Here is a 17191-nt window from a genome sequence, read left to right on the forward strand (position 1 = left end):
GCCCATTCTTACCTTAGAGGCCAAGCTGAGCCACCTGTGCCGGGAAACCTGCTGAAGGCCTGTGTGTCCTTGCTCTGCCTCGGGCAGAGCACTCCTTGGATGTGACTCAGGCTCACAGTCACATTCCACTTGGTGTCTGATCTTGAATTTAGAACTCCTACTGGCCTTCAGACCAACTCTTTCATTCTTCCACATTGCTGTGTAAGGAAATTCATCCTCCTACGTTGTCCACACAAACCGTGGGTTCATCCTAGCTTTTCTCTTTCACTCATGGTCTGCATTCAATCCACCAGCAAAACAAAAACCTACTCAGCTACTCCATGGCTACTTCAATGACTGACTCACTATCATCTCTCCATGGTTGCAGTGACTTTCTCCAAGGGCACCTTCTAGTCCCACAGCATGCTCTTTGCATAGAAGTCCAGCCTGGTTACTCTAGCCAAATCTTCTGGTGGCCCCCCTATTAGTCACTCAGAGTAAAAGGCAAAGCTTCTAAAATGGGGCATTATGGCCACGTGGGTCTGTACCCACTTTACAACAACGTCCTGGTCAAGACTTTCATTTTTTTCTGCATTCTTTCTGTTTCCAGGTCCTTCAGCCTCTTGTGCCTCGGATACTCTGGGTGGCTCTACCACAGGGCCTTCGCACTTGGTGGGCTTTCTGCCTGGAGCACTCATCTCCTAGCTGACTACACATAAGCCCCCTCATAGTCATAGATCTTTGCTACATATTTCTGGTGAGCCCTTTCTTGGCAAGCTCCATGTTAAACTGTAAATCTTCCTGACTACCTACTCAGTTTCCCTAGTTTGGTTTAATTATTTGTTCAATATTTACTTTTGTATTTTTAACACACGGTGCTCCCAAAATATATAAATCCTATGATGGCATGGCTTTTTCTCTTTTAAAATTTATTATTGTATTTTAGTGTCTGGATTTTTGCCTAGTACTAATACTCAGTGAATAAATAATTCTGGGCAAAAGTAATGTTTCCATATTCCTTTTTGTGCTATAGCTTCTTGGTCAATTCTAGCTTTAAACTAGATTGATGGGAGAAACACACATTCCCTTCATTTTAGCATGTGTGATGGGATGTGAAAGAGACAATGGGAATGTTTCAGACATTCCTGACAAAGAACAGAAACTCATGAGGTGATGGAAATTGTGCGATTTAGTATGTTCATGCTTCATTTCCAGATCCGGGCCAGAGAACTTCTCTTGTTTTTTTTAAGAGAGATGTAATGCATGCACTCACTGGAGAGTCACTGGAGAGACAGAGAATGACAGAGAGACCAAAAGTGAAAAATCACCCCCAAAGGAGGATGGTCATATGGCAATCCCTTCTCCTCCATTCTCCTCTTGGGATTTTGGGCATGCATTCACACAGGCCTGATGTGTTTTAAGTCACCAGGTCTGGGACTCAAACTGCGTTTGACCAAGTGGGATTCTAGTGATGTAACCATTATGCCATTTGCTGTTTCCCAGTGAAGTTTCCTTTTAATATCCAAATATATTGTCAGCTTCCACCTACTCTGAGACTCAGTATGTATTAGCTTTACATTATTATAGTAAAAACATAATTCACTATTTTTGAAAACTATTACCATTTTCATGATTGCAAATATATATTACTTCAAGTTGAATAAAACTTCAGATTGGTTACAGAGAAAACTGGCTTCTTCATTAGTGTAATGGTAAATACTGGCTATGATTGAATCACGAGCTAGTCTGTCTGTAGGCACTCTCCCTTTGTCTGGAGGAGGCACTGATGAGCTTAGAGAAATGAAGCACAGACCTACCCAAGTGATGGTGGAACTTGTCCCCATTCTCTAACTAAGTGTACTCTGTTTATTAACACCAACTGGGGGACAGAGCAATACTCACCTCCTGCACTTAGAAGAACATTATTTCTTCTGACAAATGGAGTTGGACTATACTGTGTGAAACATTATCATTTGTTTTGGGAGTGTGTGTGCACTTTCTGTAGGCCGTTGAAGATCAGTTGAGTTTCTGAACAGCATTAGGAAGAGATGAGAAGCCCATTCTTACCTTAGAGGCCAAGCTGAGCCACCTGTGCCGGGAAACCTGCTGAAGGCCTGTGTGTCCTTGCTCTGCCTCGGGCAGAGCACTCCTTGGATGTGACTCAGGCTCACAGTCACATTCCACTTGGTGTCTGATCTTGAATTTAGAACTCCTACTGGCCTTCAGACCAACTCTTTCATTCTTCCACATTGCTGTGTAAGGAAATTCATCCTCCTACGTTGTCCACACAAACCGTGGGTTCATCCTAGCTTTTCTCTTTCACTCATGGTCTGCATTCAATCCACCAGCAAAACAAAAACCTACTCAGCTACTCCATGGCTACTTCAATGACTGACTCACTATCATCTCTCCATGGTTGCAGTGACTTTCTCCAAGGGCACCTTCTAGTCCCACAGCATGCTCTTTGCATAGAAGTCCAGCCTGGTTACTCTAGCCAAATCTTCTGGTGGCCCCCCTATTAGTCACTCAGAGTAAAAGGCAAAGCTTCTAAAATGGGGCATTATGGCCACGTGGGTCTGTACCCACTTTACAACAACGTCCTGGTCAAGACTTTCATTTTTTTCTGCATTCTTTCTGTTTCCAGGTCCTTCAGCCTCTTGTGCCTCGGATACTCTGGGTGGCTCTACCACAGGGCCTTCGCACTTGGTGGGCTTTCTGCCTGGAGCACTCATCTCCTAGCTGACTACACATAAGCCCCCTCATAGTCATAGATCTTTGCTACATATTTCTGGTGAGCCCTTTCTTGGCAAGCTCCATGTTAAACTGTAAATCTTCCTGACTACCTACTCAGTTTCCCTAGTTTGGTTTAATTATTTGTTCAATATTTACTTTTGTATTTTTAACACACGGTGCTCCCAAAATATATAAATCCTATGATGGCATGGCTTTTTCTCTTTTAAAATTTATTATTGTATTTTAGTGTCTGGATTTTTGCCTAGTACTAATACTCAGTGAATAAATAATTCTGGGCAAAAGTAATGTTTCCATATTCCTTTTTGTGCTATAGCTTCTTGGTCAATTCTAGCTTTAAACTAGATTGATGGGAGAAACACACATTCCCTTCATTTTAGCATGTGTGATGGGATGTGAAAGAGACAATGGGAATGTTTCAGACATTCCTGACAAAGAACAGAAACTCATGAGGTGATGGAAATTGTGCGATTTAGTATGTTCATGCTTCATTTCCAGATCCGGGCCAGAGAACTTCTCTTGGGGAAGGGGCTGTTTGAGGAAGGTAACCTGGCTGGGTTTTGTGTTCCAATGGTCAGATGCCTTGCTCTCCTCAGACTCAGGAACAGGGAATGCCTTGTTGACAATGTCGTTATAAACCTCTTCATATTTAGAACCTACCTCAGTTACGGGTGTGTGTCAGTTACAGATAAATCAGTACACAAACTAGTAAGTAAAGGCTAACATTTCAGTTGTACTAAAATACAAACGAATACGTACATGGTTGTGGGTTAGAATTGGAGGTGAAGAAAAGGCTTCGCTAGCTTCTTAGCTGAGCTGCTGAACTAGCACAGAGAGCTGGTTCTGTTAGACTGGCTCACTGGCCTCAGCCCCTTCAGAGACCAGCACAGAGACACCTCACCTACTAACTGGCACAAGCAGTGGGAGGTGCGTTCGGCCTTAATGTACCTGTCGTGCTTGATGCAAAGCTGCCTGTGCTCGCACAGTAAATGCCTCAGGAAGGTGTCTTCTTACCGAGGCTGGATTCTGTGTCCCAAACTGCTGCCCACACGCTCATGGCAGACGTCAGCTCTTAAGTTCCTAGCGTATAGCAGTACTCAGGGAAGTTTTGGCAAACTCTTAAACGGCAATAAGCCCAACAAGAGCTCAATCGAGACCTCCAAGAAAACTAAACAAACCACAGAAATGTAATTTAATTCTGTTTGTAGGGCATTTTGGAGTAAGGAACACAATTTGATCCACTTAACAAACAAATGAAAGGGCCATTGCACTGTTATGAAATAACCAGTATTGAAAACATATTCTATATGTTTTGTGATAAGTCAGAGGAAGTGGTCTGGGGAAAAGAGAAACGAAGGGCAGGACGGGTGGAAATAAAGTGACAGCTCCAGAGGGGCCGCTTCACTTACTGCTCCACACCTCCTCTTTTCTTATTTTTTTGGAGAGGTTTTTGCTATAGGGCGTGATCACTCACCAGACAGAAACAGAGAGAGAGACAGAAAAACATAAAGTGAGAAATCACCCCCCAGGGGGGATGGCCACACCGCAATCCCTTCTCCTCCACTGTCCTCTCAGGATCTTGGGCACGCACGCACACACGCCTGGTATGAGTATAAGCCACCGGGTCCGGGATGCAAACTGCGGTCGACTATGTGGGAGTCCAGCGACATAGCCATTACGCTAACTGCTGGTCCCCACACTTCCTCTTTGAGGCCTTCCATCTCCATCTTCACATTGGCGATAGCATGTTTATGACTCCCTCACAGCTGAAGTCCAAGGGCCTTATGGTGATATCTAGTCATATTAGAAAAAGCATTTTGTGCCTTTTTTCTTTTCTTTTTTCTTTTTGCTAGAGTGTATGTGTGCTTGCTGGAGAGTGACAGAGACAGAGGTAGAGAAAGAAAGACAGAGGGTAAAAAGAAAGCCCCTCCATCCCTCACGGAGGATGATCACATTGCAACCCCTTCTTTCTCCTTTAAGAATTTTGGGCATGTGTATACACACACCAGGTGTGTTTTTCAAGCCACTGAGTTCAGGATTCGAACCACACAGTTGGCCATGTGGGATCCACCTGTCTTTAGCATCTCACCACCAACTGGCTCTGACCTTGTGCTTTTGAATAAGCCAAATGATATCTAACATGTTCAAAGCAAACCGCATCATCCATTAAAAAGTCTGGTATTTCTCAATATCTTGATATGAAAACTCAGAGTGATGTTTGCATTTTCCTTTACATTGATTTAATCGGCAATTCTTGTTGAATTTGCCATTAGAATAGCATTTTTGAAAAAATCTTCAAATTTGCATCTCCTTTATGGGACATAATGACCCTACTATGACTGTCACAGATGACCTCTGTGTTTTCAGTGTCTTTTCTTTTTCATTCTGTCCTGGGTTCTGCTACCAGAGTTATGTTTCCATGTTGAATGTTCTCCACGTTTTAAGTGCTGTGACACTCCAGATTAATGACATTCACCTTCTCAGTACGCTTCTGTGGACATAGCCAGATTTCGACATACACATATGAAGAACTGAAGCAAATACTGGATTTTTTTCAGTGTGATAGTCATTAAAATATTTAAAAAGCATGATGGTAATGAAATCAGCCATTTGATGATATTAAAAAGTATCATTTACCTGAAAAACTAAACAAATTTTGATTTTTTCCTAGTTTAATCACTGATCTTTATTGGTAAAATAGGCTCTTATGTAGTACATACTCTCAGACATAAATCTAAAGTTCCATTTTTAAAAAAGTATGGGATAGAAAACTGTCAATAAATAACAAAGTAAGTGTCTTCAGAAACCAACATCTTAAAATTATATCCAATTAAGAAGACCAAGAATAAACAACTTATTTGTTTACAAAAAAATTACTTGTCAACTGATGTTTTCTAACAGAGCTGTCTCAGTGAATTCTCTTGGACTTAATCTCTACTATGTAGCTTAAATTCATTCTTCAACTCTTACTTGGGATAAAAACTGTTTGAATGAATGTACCATTACACTAGAGGTACGTTCAAAAAAAAATACAAGGGAAAAGTTTGATTTATTTATAAAATATCAATTAAGGCTTCTGAATGAAAAAAGAAATCTATTTAGTGTCTGGGCCACTAGCTTTTTTTATGCAACCATCTACCCCACCTGCCCTGAACAGGAGAGAAAAATTCAGAAGTGAAAATTAGCTTTGAATTTTACCAATGTATGAAATTACACATAATAATTATCATTTGAGGTAATATTTCTTTAACAAATTATACGTAGAATTTTCTATTTGTACTAATTTTTCATATGTATTTAATATGAATATAGTATATTTAATCATATTTATTACTCATCCTTTTGTTCTATAATCACCAGAAAATAAGAAAAAATTAGGTTTTGATTGGTGTTAAAGCACATTTCTATATCTGGTGGCTTTAAAAGATGTTTATAGTATTTATCTGATAGTTTAATAAAAAGGAAAACAAATACTTCTAAAGCCACAGTTTCCCCCTTTGACCTTTTAATCGAGAGGTTATAAGAAAAGTCTTACCAGTTATAAGGACCAGATGGAGCTTAAAAATAGATCCAGAAATTTTTCTTAACATTTTAATTTATTTTTTTCTGTATTTCAAGCATATTTTAAAAAAGAAAAACAGAAGGAGTTCTGTGAGCTAGGGGAATTCCCAGTTTACCTTGACATTACCATTCCTATTTTGCTATATAAAACATTTCAACACTGTAAGCTAAATAACTACTGATTTTTGAAGACTAGCCAGAGAAGAGAAAAATGCCATCTTTATTATTGACTTAGAACCAAAACTTATTCTTTCGAAGCAGTCTAACCTACTAAACATGCCTACTATAAGACCTTTCTCAGAGAGTAGCATCCCTTTGCTCTCATCCCTTAAATATTTCATACATGTAAGCAGTTTATACACCTACTAGCTAAGTATCAGTTATGGTAAATTAATTAAAATAAAATCTCCCCATTTGTGGATTGTGCTTATAAAGCATTCTTATGGTCTTTAAAACAGAATTTTCTTTGACAAAATTTTGAACTAGTGGAAGAGTAGATGGGCAATCACTAAAGCTAAAGTCTAATGGTACTTCAAGTTATTTAACTTTGACACTAAATGGAAGAATGACCTTTAGTATGATCTTCCATTCACAAAACTGGTAAAAATTATATTTTTAAACTGGGATCATTCTAAGAATTATCAAACATTTACTGGGAATATTCAAGTTTATCTAAGTATAGTCTAGAAATCCCACAGCACTGCTCACAGAACTTGATATGTTCAGCAGTCACTGTGTAAACCTTTCATTTCTCACCAATTAACAACAGCTTAGTTTCTACTTTTCATTCCTCAGGCCCAGGTCACTATTGGTTATTGATATGACAAAAATATACTTCTTCGTCTTTTTTTATGGAAAATGCATTTTTTATTCAATAAAGATATAATGAAGGATAGAAATGAAAAATACATGACAAAACAATTAACTTGAAATTATTGGGGTGAATAGATATGTCACATGCACACTTTAATCCTTTTTTTGTTAAAAAATCCTTTACTGATTTCTATTAATTACAGAAAAATCTTGTTTGAGAAAAATAAATTTCAGTCTTACATCAGTGTACCTTTCAAAAATTTAGAAAATTTCAGTTAATTTAATGATACAAGATTTTTCTACTTACCCCCTTTATTCAAATTTTAAATCCATTTAGTTTTATCTGTTACACTCATTTTCTTTTCACCTATTTTATCCATTCAATCACTATATATCACTTAGTTTATAAAGTGAATTTACCCAACATGAATACACTTCTCACCAGTCCAGTTGAGGATACTGTGCACGTATCAACAGATAATTATCCTCTTCTGTGTCCCATAAATGTCTTGTCTCTCTATTTTACTTCAAGTACTTTCTTTTTTATTTTTTTAAGAGAGAGAGATTTTTGCTATAGGGCACATGTGCTCATCAAGAGGCAGAGAGAGACAGAGAGACAGAAAGCGAGAAATCACACACACCCCCTTCCCCAGGGGTGGTCACACTGCAATCCTTTCTTCTCCATTCTCTTCTCAGGATCTTGGGCATGCACATACATGCACTTGGCATGAGTTTTATGCCACTGGGTCTTGTGCTCACACTGTGTTCAACTATGTGGGAGTCCAGTGATGTAACCAGTATTTCATCTGCTGGTCCCTCCTGTACTTTCTAATGCATCATCTTTCCTAAGTTTCAAATGATTCTCGAATCATCTGTAGGATCTCTGTCATGTCTTTGTTTTCTTGCTGAAGTTGAAATGTTTGTTCCTGTTCGTAGCAACCTTGTTGCTCATCAGTTTCAATGGCTTTTCTCGTAACTGCTGCCATTTCAGTTATCTGGTGCTCGTAATTCATTGATTGGCTCCAAGTGCCTCCTCTCTGGTTCATGTTGTGGTGCTTCCAGGATGCGTGGAGATGCATCCAGAGAGAGAATCCTTCCGAACTCTTACCTGGTACCATCAATCTTGGAAAGATGCTCTTTTAATTTCATTATTACACCAGGATCGTTGTTTTTGCTAGCCATTCGCAATCTGAACATTTGTTTTCAGTACTTGCACATTATATGTTCCCAGGCAGACCGATGTTCTTCCAGGAACATTTGTAATTTCTGTTCTTTTGTTGCAGTTCTCTGATTTGTCTGTTTTCTTACTGGATTCCCATAACTAATGTGGGCCATGGCAGATGACTTGTGGCGTCATTAAGTTCTTGAATTTCTTTCTATTATTGCTTCAACACGCCTGCTCAGTTGTTCAGAACTGTAGTTTTCTCTATCAGACATCCTGCTGCATGGCGTGGTCTCTCAACTTTTCGGCACGTGCTGCAGCGTCAGAAGGTGCCTTCCAAATTGTGCAACTCAGCTCTACAGGAATGCTCCACTCTTACTTCCTAGCAGCCATCTGCTGTGGCGAATTGAAATCAAAGCCTCTGCCAACCCAGATCTATGCACCTGACTGAGGAGTCTCCCATGCCCTGATAAACCTCTTCTGTGCAAGTAGACACAGAATCTGGCAAAGGCAGATTGGGCCTGTTCCTGAGGATGTGCCCGGGGAGCCTGCGGGGCTCAGCTTCATCACTGGCTGGGGGAGGGGGCACTGCCAGACCGCCTCCAACCAGCCAAGGCTACTTGGATTTTAAATATTTTTATTTTTATATTAAATATTCCAAACATAGAGAAAGCAATGAAAATAAAGTAACAGACATCTATGTACCGACCACCCAGATTTAGCAGATGTTAATGTTTTGGATACTGGCTTAAGAGAGTTTGTTTATGTTATAAAGAAAAAAGAGATACAACTTAAACTGGGTTTCCACCACACTCCTTCCTTCCTTCCCTAGAGGCTGACATTTTGTATACCATTATTGTACATAAGCTTGTACTTCTTCATGTTTTTACCAGTAAGCAGATCTATATTATTACTCTGCTTTAATTTTTTACTTAAATTGTATCATGCTATATTTACCATTTGCACCCTGCTTTTGTAGTCAATCTATGTTAATACATGTTGACATGGTCCGTTTAGTCAACTGTCTCATGGGATTCTAATATTGGAATACATCAGTTTATTTATATATTCTTGTAATGACAGACAGTAATTCTGTTTCCATTCTCTCATTATTTTACTGTCACAAATACTGCTGCAACATACATCCTTGTTCACATATGGAAGACTTTCTTATCTAGAGGAGAGAAATTCTAGTAAAAAAAAAAAAAACTCATTGTACACCAGAACTAGTATCTAGAAGCATCCCTCCAAGATTAGAGTGTATGTCTCTTCAGGTTTACTAGGTATTACTACATTGCTTTCCAGACATTTGTGTCAAATCACCCAACAAATTGTTAGATTTTTTTCCCTTATTTTTTTCCACTAATGTTTTCTAGTCTGAGAAGTTAAAATAGACTTTTGTCATTGGTTTGCTTTGCATTTCCCTGATATATGGAAGACTTTCTTATCTAGAGGAGAGAAATTCTAGTAAAAAAAAAAAAAAACTCATTGTACACCAGAACTAGTATCTAGAAGCATCCCTCCAAGATTAGAGTGTATGTCTCTTCAGGTTTACTAGGTATTACTACATTGCTTTCCAGACATTTGTGTCAAATCACCCAACAAATTGTTAGATTTTTTTCCCTTATTTTTTTCCACTAATGTTTTCTAGTCTGAGAAGTTAAAATAGACTTTTGTCATTGGTTTGCTTTGCATTTCCCTGATTCCTAATGACATTATAGGAATATATTTATGTAATTATTGCCTATGCCCTTTTTTTTTCTGTGAATGGCAGAATATACTCAATTTTTGCCCATTTTTGGGGGAGCTAACTGCTGGTCCCATGGGGGGTTGTCTTTTAAATGTACAAGTTATTCTGTATTCTTATTGTTTACAGATAAATAGATTATATAGACTTTGAACATTTTTACCTACCTTATAGTTTATTATCATTTTATTTAAGAAGTTTGTTGATATTAGTTTGTTTCAATTTCTAATTAAGTTAACTTTATTAATCTTTATTATCTCATATATTTTTACTTACCAACACTAATGACATGGATTATCTTATACTTTCTGCTAAATGTTTTAAAATTATTTTGCATTGAAAATGTTAATTCAGGAACCAGAGGATGGCATAATGGTTACATCACTGGACTTGTACATGACCAACTGCAGTTCAAGTCCCAGACCTAGTGGTTTTCCTTGTCCCACTGGATTGACTGGTGCCCTTTGTCAGAGTCAAGTTGGCTTTATGTTCTGGGGTTATTTCTGGGGTCTCTACTCTGTTCCATTGGTCCTCATGCCTGTTTTTGTGCCAATATCATGCTCTGTTGATTACCAGCTTTGTAATACTTCCTAAGTTATGGTTCTGGAAACAGGACACAGATAACCTTGGGGGTGGGTGTGAATTTTCCAGCCAATGACAACAACTAGGATAAAAATGTTTGGTCAGGGGCCAGCAGGTGGCATAGTGCTTAATGTGATGGACTTTCACATGGCTACCATGATTCAAGTACCAGATCCAAGGGCTTGAAATTCATGCTGTATGTGTGTATGCGTGTCTGCCCAAAATCCCGAGAGGAGGATGTAAGAGGAGGGATTGTGGTGTGGCCATCCCCCTGGGAGGTGATTTCTCACTTTCTCTCTCTCTGTCTCTCTATTTCTCTCACTGAAAAAAACAAAAACAAACAAAAAAACAGAAAAAAATGGAAATCATTGGCCCAATATTGGTGATGCATTAAAAATTCATTTGCTCTCTTTATTTTATGGGTTTATATAGTAATCAAGTTTGGAGAAATTCTATTATTACAGAATTCATATTGACTGCACTTTAATTTATTGCAAATAAGCCATCTACAAGATTTGGTGTTTGTGTAGTGACATTGATCAGAGTGTGAACAGTAGTTTCAATTTGAGCAAGTGTTTTAAAAGGAAGATGTAATCATGTAATTTCTTCTCAGTTGGCATTTCATGATTTTTACAACCTGACTCTCACCTGCCTTTCTAATTTCCTTTTTACCTACATTTCTCCATTTTCATTTCCTCACCCATGCAGACACCAGGGAACAACATGCAGATACAATGAGGGAATAATAGTTAGGGATCTATATAGGCCACATCAAGGTTCACCAAACTCATTCATTTATCAGGGGAGGGGAAGAGACACAGAGCCATGAGAGGAGTGAGGTTTTGAATGATGGAGTGGAAAGTGATACTGAGCATCAACATACATGCTTTGGCACCTTCAGTCATGCAGGCAAAGTTGGAATCCTACCAGTTTTTAAGAGGGACTGATGTACACTTGCCAGCTAATTTCTTACTGGTTCCAGAGGTAGAGCTAGGTGCTGGGTATGAACATCTCAAAGAAGTCTCAGGAATGGGTCAAGAGCAGGTGAAGGAGCTCCCATATTATTTTAATTTTTGTATTTATTGATCAGTTCATCTCTGTCTGGATAATTGTTGAATTGTTGTTTGGTTAATTGTGATAAAATAAGCTATCATATTCACTTTGCCTTGTATCTAAAGGCACAAAAATGAAGATGTTTGGCATACAGTAAAAACTCATTAAATGTATTGATTGTGAAGACCTTTGTTCGGCTCAGAGGCTGTTTCACAAATATAATGCTTTCCACTAGAAGCTGAGATTTTCTTAGAGAAAGAAGCTTCAAGAAAAAAGAATTAAAAGTTTAATCTGAGACCTGACTAATTACAGCATCAGAGGCCAAGCTGAGATTTTGTGTTTTGGCAGATATTATGAGTTTTTATTTTTCTCCTTCTAAATTCAAAAACAAGTATTGTAATGAACTCAGAGATGTTTCTCTGTAAGTTGGGGGGAGTGGTCTTTATAGCACCTCTCATTCTTGCAATTCTCTCATACGCAGGATCTTCAAAAGTTCATGGAAAATGATTATCATGAAAAAGAATGAATTTCACAATGTATTTGCACTGAAATATATTCATACTTGAATTCCATTTTCACAGAACTTTTTGAGGTATGCTTTTATTGTGTGTTTATTCCCATAGACTAATTTTGAATTGTAGCAGAATATACACCAATACTAGAAATATATTATAGAGGAAAAATAATACTGACTAAGAATTATTTGGCCACTATTTTAAAATTAAAATAAATCCAGTACATGTCATCTTGAAGGATTAACTTCAGATCCCTGTTACATGTTTACTTTCAAAAGCTCCATCCAAATTGATGTTTTCTTGGTGTAAAATATATATTAATTCAATTTCTTTAGTGACAGTTGACGGGGAATCTAATCAATTACTCAGTATAGATTCTGTTGGATCTCACACAAAGCAATGTGATAAATATAAATCTATTTACAGCTGTTATATTATCATACATTGCATGTTTTAATGTTTGATGCAATGGTTTAATGCTTGAGTTGAACTCTTCCTCCTGAATTTGAATCCAGAAGCTGCTGTATGTCCAAGACCACTTCTCATGTCCTATTTTTTTTTTTAAATTTTAGAGAGAGATTTTTGCTGTAGGGCATACCCATAAAGACAGAAAGTGAAAAATCATCCCCGGGAGAATGACCATGCTGCAGTCCCTTCTCCTTCATTCTCCTCCTGGGATTTTGGTCATGCACACACATGTGCCTGGCATGAGTTTTAAGCTGCTGTGTCTGGGACTTGAACCACTGTCAACTAAGTGGGAGTCCAGAGACATAACCAGTATACCATCTGCTGGCTCCCGTGTGTCCCAGAGGGCCTCTGACATGTGTTCAAACATGTGGGAGGGCTGGGAGCTAAGTGGAGATAATGCCGGACTGAGAGGGCAGGCTTGTATACGTGTTTCTGAAGGCTGCTGCACAGGGTGGATAAAAGACAATAGAAATAAATTTTCTTGCAGTTCTGAAGTCTTAGTACAACTCAAGGTGTTGGCAGGATGGGTTCCTTACGAAAGTTCTCTGTACGGTTTCCCCTGCCCTTCCTAGTGTCTGGAGTGGGGAGTGGCCATCCATCCTTGGTCTTCCTGGGTCTCTAGATGCATCACTGCAACCTCTGCTATGTTGTCACATGGCACCGTCCCTATGTCTCTGTCTTTACACTCTGTCTCATCTCGGTGTCTGTCCTCTTCCTATCAAGACACTAGCCGTGCTAGGCTAAGAACCCATTCTAAAGCAGTATAACCTCATCCTAAGCTAAATACATCTGCAATGACCCTAGTTCCAAATCAAGTCACCTGCTGGGGTCCAAGGGGTTATGACTTCAACCGTGCCTTTTTGGGGAACATTATTTCAATAGCTTCTGAGACAGAATTACTGTGTATAAATATCTCTATAATTTTTTAAAAAAAGAATTAGTTATTACATTGTATTTATTATTATTACTTAACTTGCTATAGGGTATTTGTGTGTGTGTGTGTGTGTGTGTGTGTGTGTGTGTGTGAGAGAGAGAGAGAGAGAGAGAGAGAGAGAAAGAAAGCTGCCAGCTCTGAGACTCACACCATAGTCAGCTACTTGGGAGTCCAGCACCTTAATCACCACACTACCTGCTGGCCCTCTGTTGATTTTTATAGCAATATTTTTCATAAATAATTTTTGATATATGCAGCTATGGGCATAAGAAGGAGATTTAGTCACAGACTATAGGAAACACAATTACAGATCCTTAGAGCTGGGAGGTGCCTCAGGAACCCTGAAGCCTGGTGATGACCTTAGCTTGATTTAAAATGGTAAAAATAGCACATGCAGGGACTGGCTTTGATATGGTACTTAGGGGGCTGAGACACTCATGGCCAACGGAGCCTCGGGAGCACCAAATCTGTGGCTTGAAAAACACACCACGTGCATGTCCTCATGCTCCACATCCTGAGAAATGTGTAGAGAAGGGTTTAGGGGTGGCCATCCCCCCGGGGGTGATTTCTCACTTCATCTCTCTCTGTCTTTCTCTGGTGAGTGACCACATCCCATAGCACATGTATGTGCTTTGTTTTTAAAAATCCAGTTGTAAAGAGGAATAAAAATCCCTCTCATACCCTATTCCTGGTCTTAGGAAGAAAATAATGCAAGTTTTTTATATTTATCCTTCCTGAAATAGTCTATGTTTATTAAGAACATGTGTGTATCTACCTCTCCATATGTGGGTCTATATTTACACCTGTATATGTGCATGCTCATGGGCATGTATAAAGGAGTCACACCAATGTACTCCTGCACAATTTCCCTTCTTAGTTTCTAGTCTTGTGGCCCAAAAAAACAGCACGCCAGTTTCCTGCATAACTCTGGGCTGTGCACAGGTGTTTCTGGGCTATAAAAACTACACATTTATTTTTGCCAAAATATTAGAATATATAAACAATCAGATTCTGCCTGTGGGTCTCTTTTATCACTTTTATCTATTTTGTTTTTGTATTTGGGGACTGTTAATACAATTTTGTTTAAAATGGTTTTATTGCAAAAAAGAAAGTGATAGGCCAAGAGAGAACAGATTAAAAATGATTCATCTTTTTTAATCCCCTTCTTTTATTGCTGAGGAGCTAGTAGCCCAGAAAAGGGACCTGAAGGGCTAACAGGAACACTGGGTCCCCTGCCCTGACCAGTGTTCTGCCCACAGTAGGCAGTCCATGCTGACATGCTGGACATCTGTGGGCATCTTAGTGAGACCTTCTTACATCTTACTTGTGATCTCAAAGCATGAACTATCTGGCTCTATACTCTATTCTTCACAACTCTGGAGGTGAAGTAGGGTTGGGGTTTTATTAAAAGGTGCATGGATAGGACCAGCAGTTGGTGTAATGGCTATGTCACTGGAATCCCATGTAGTTGACTGCGGTGCAAGTCCCGGACCTGGTGACTTAAACTCATGATGGACATGTGTGCATGTGTGCCCAAAATCCTGAGAGGAGAATGGAAGAGAAGGGATTGCAGTGTGGCCATTTCCTTTGGGGGGTGATTTCTTGCTTTCTGTCTCTCTCTGTCTTTCTGGTGAGCATTCACGCCCTACAGCAAAAAACTCTCAAAAAAAAAAAAGTGCATGGATGAAAGAGAGGAGGCAGCTTAGGTTATCACTCATGGAGATGAGCCTGGGTGGAAGAGAAGTGAATCCAGGAGGATCCAAGTGGTGGGGGGCTGGAGAAGGAGGGTACGGGGCTCAGGAGAAGCTTGAGTGGACATGGGGGGGTCTGACAGGTGATGAGGATGCTGGTCAGATATTGAGACACAGAAGAGAAGCAGTTCCAGATAATGAGAAGAGTCCATCTCTGATCATGGGTAATGGTGAATGAGCTAGGAAGAGGGTGGAGGTCACTGCTGTGACCATATGGAAACACCATGTGGACATTAAAACAACTTTATGATGTTGATGAAATTGGAATATGATGAATATGGTCACCTTACGATGAAACTTTCAGTGACTCGAGACCCGCTCAGAGGCTCTGTGGATAGAGCTGATATTGCAGATCTTGGGACACTTAAAAAAACACAAGGGTCACACAAGGTGTCTGGAAGAAGCCTATGAGGCAATGGTCTGGAATAGTATTTACCTCATCCCCAGATTCCTTGGTGCTTAAGCTTTGGGACTCAATTCTGAAGGGGGGTATGAGAAACGTAGCTTCTGGGTGGGGCAAAGACAGGGAAGGCACGCTTGTGAAGAGGATGAAAATGCAGGGTGATGTGTTCTTGTAGAGGCAAGGAGAACTCTGAGGAGGGAGGAGAACTGTAAGAGGAGGTCAGCAAACCAAGTTTGAAGGACTGCCTCTAGGGAGAGTCGAGAGCAGAGAGGTTTACATTCTGGGTCCTGGGAAAGCGTGCAAGACATGTGTACTGTTTAATTAGTCTTGTGGTTCCTGATGGGATTCCAGGACAGAGGTTAGCCACTCAGGCCAACTCAATAAAGTGCAAGGTGGCCCCATGAGTAAGGAGGCTGTGTCCTGAAAGATGGGGGGCCCTCAGTAGGTGTTTGGTGATTGCTAGCTCTGTGCCTGGCACCATAAAAACCAAGGAAGAAGACACAGCTCTGGGATGTTAAGGAAATGAGTCTATTTTGGGGTCATGGAGGTAAACAAGGAGTGAAAAATGGTACAGAAATGTGTGCACATAATAGAAGAGGAGAATGCAAATGGCACTTTTATTTTGTTCTGGATCTGACTGTGGCGCGCCCCCGCCCATCGCCCTCAGCGCCTATTTCAGAATGGCGCTCAACGGAAGCCCGCTGAGCGCTCAAAGTAGTAAACAACTTTAAGGAAGTAGGGCAGTGGGGAGCGTGGAGAGCATGGGAACACTGCATGCAGCCAATCCTCTTTCGAGGACTGGCTTCCGTGCACGTGGACAATGATCTGATTGGCTAGGGGCCCTTTATAAGGCCCCGGGAAGAGACACCATTTATTATTAAAGACCTCGGTATAGGGGCAGGGTTATTCGTACGACCTCGGTATAGAGGCAGGGTTATTCACAAGACCTTGGTATAGAGGCAGGATTTCACAAGACCTCGGTATAGAGGCAGGTTGTTTTCCGTATCCCTTTTATTTATTTATTTATTTTTCTTTCTCTCCTCGTTGCTTTTCCTTTTCGCCCGCTGGCTGCAGGCTGGTCCTAGTCGAGATGGGCAATTCTCCCTCTCACCCCCTCTTTCAGGCTCTTAAAGCGATCTTAAAAACCAAAGGACTTAAATTAAGGGATAAGACCATGCTGGGATTTCTTCATGAGGTAGATCTCGCTGCGCCGTGGTTCGCTGTCTTGGGTAACCTTAATGTACCCTGCTGGGATAAGTTAGGTGGCGATATTGAAAAGGCACAACATCAAGGCCAAATCTCAGGGGGGACCCTGCCCTTGTGGCGAATAATTAGGGCTTGTTTAGAGGACAAAAAATTCACTTTAACCGTAGAACAGGGAAGGGCGGCATTAGAGGAAGTGAAAGAGGAGCGCTCCGTTAGGTCAGACAGCAAAAGCGAGACAAGCTCTGACTCTGAGTCCGAGTCCGAGC

The 17191-nt window shown here is 40.1% G+C and overlaps 1 pseudogene; it reads right to left on the reverse strand.

The window, feature by feature from the left end:
• Window positions 1–7068: 7068 nt before the first annotated feature.
• LOC102477376 (FGFR1 oncogene partner 2-like) overlaps window positions 7069–17191 on the reverse strand; it is a 39126-nt pseudogene continuing 29003 nt past the window's right edge.

The sequence above is a fragment of the Tupaia chinensis genome, unplaced genomic scaffold (genome assembly GCF_000334495.1).
Source record: "Tupaia chinensis unplaced genomic scaffold, TupChi_1.0 Scaffold000644_1, whole genome shotgun sequence".
In the NCBI taxonomy this organism is placed as follows: domain Eukaryota; kingdom Metazoa; phylum Chordata; class Mammalia; order Scandentia; family Tupaiidae; genus Tupaia; species Tupaia belangeri.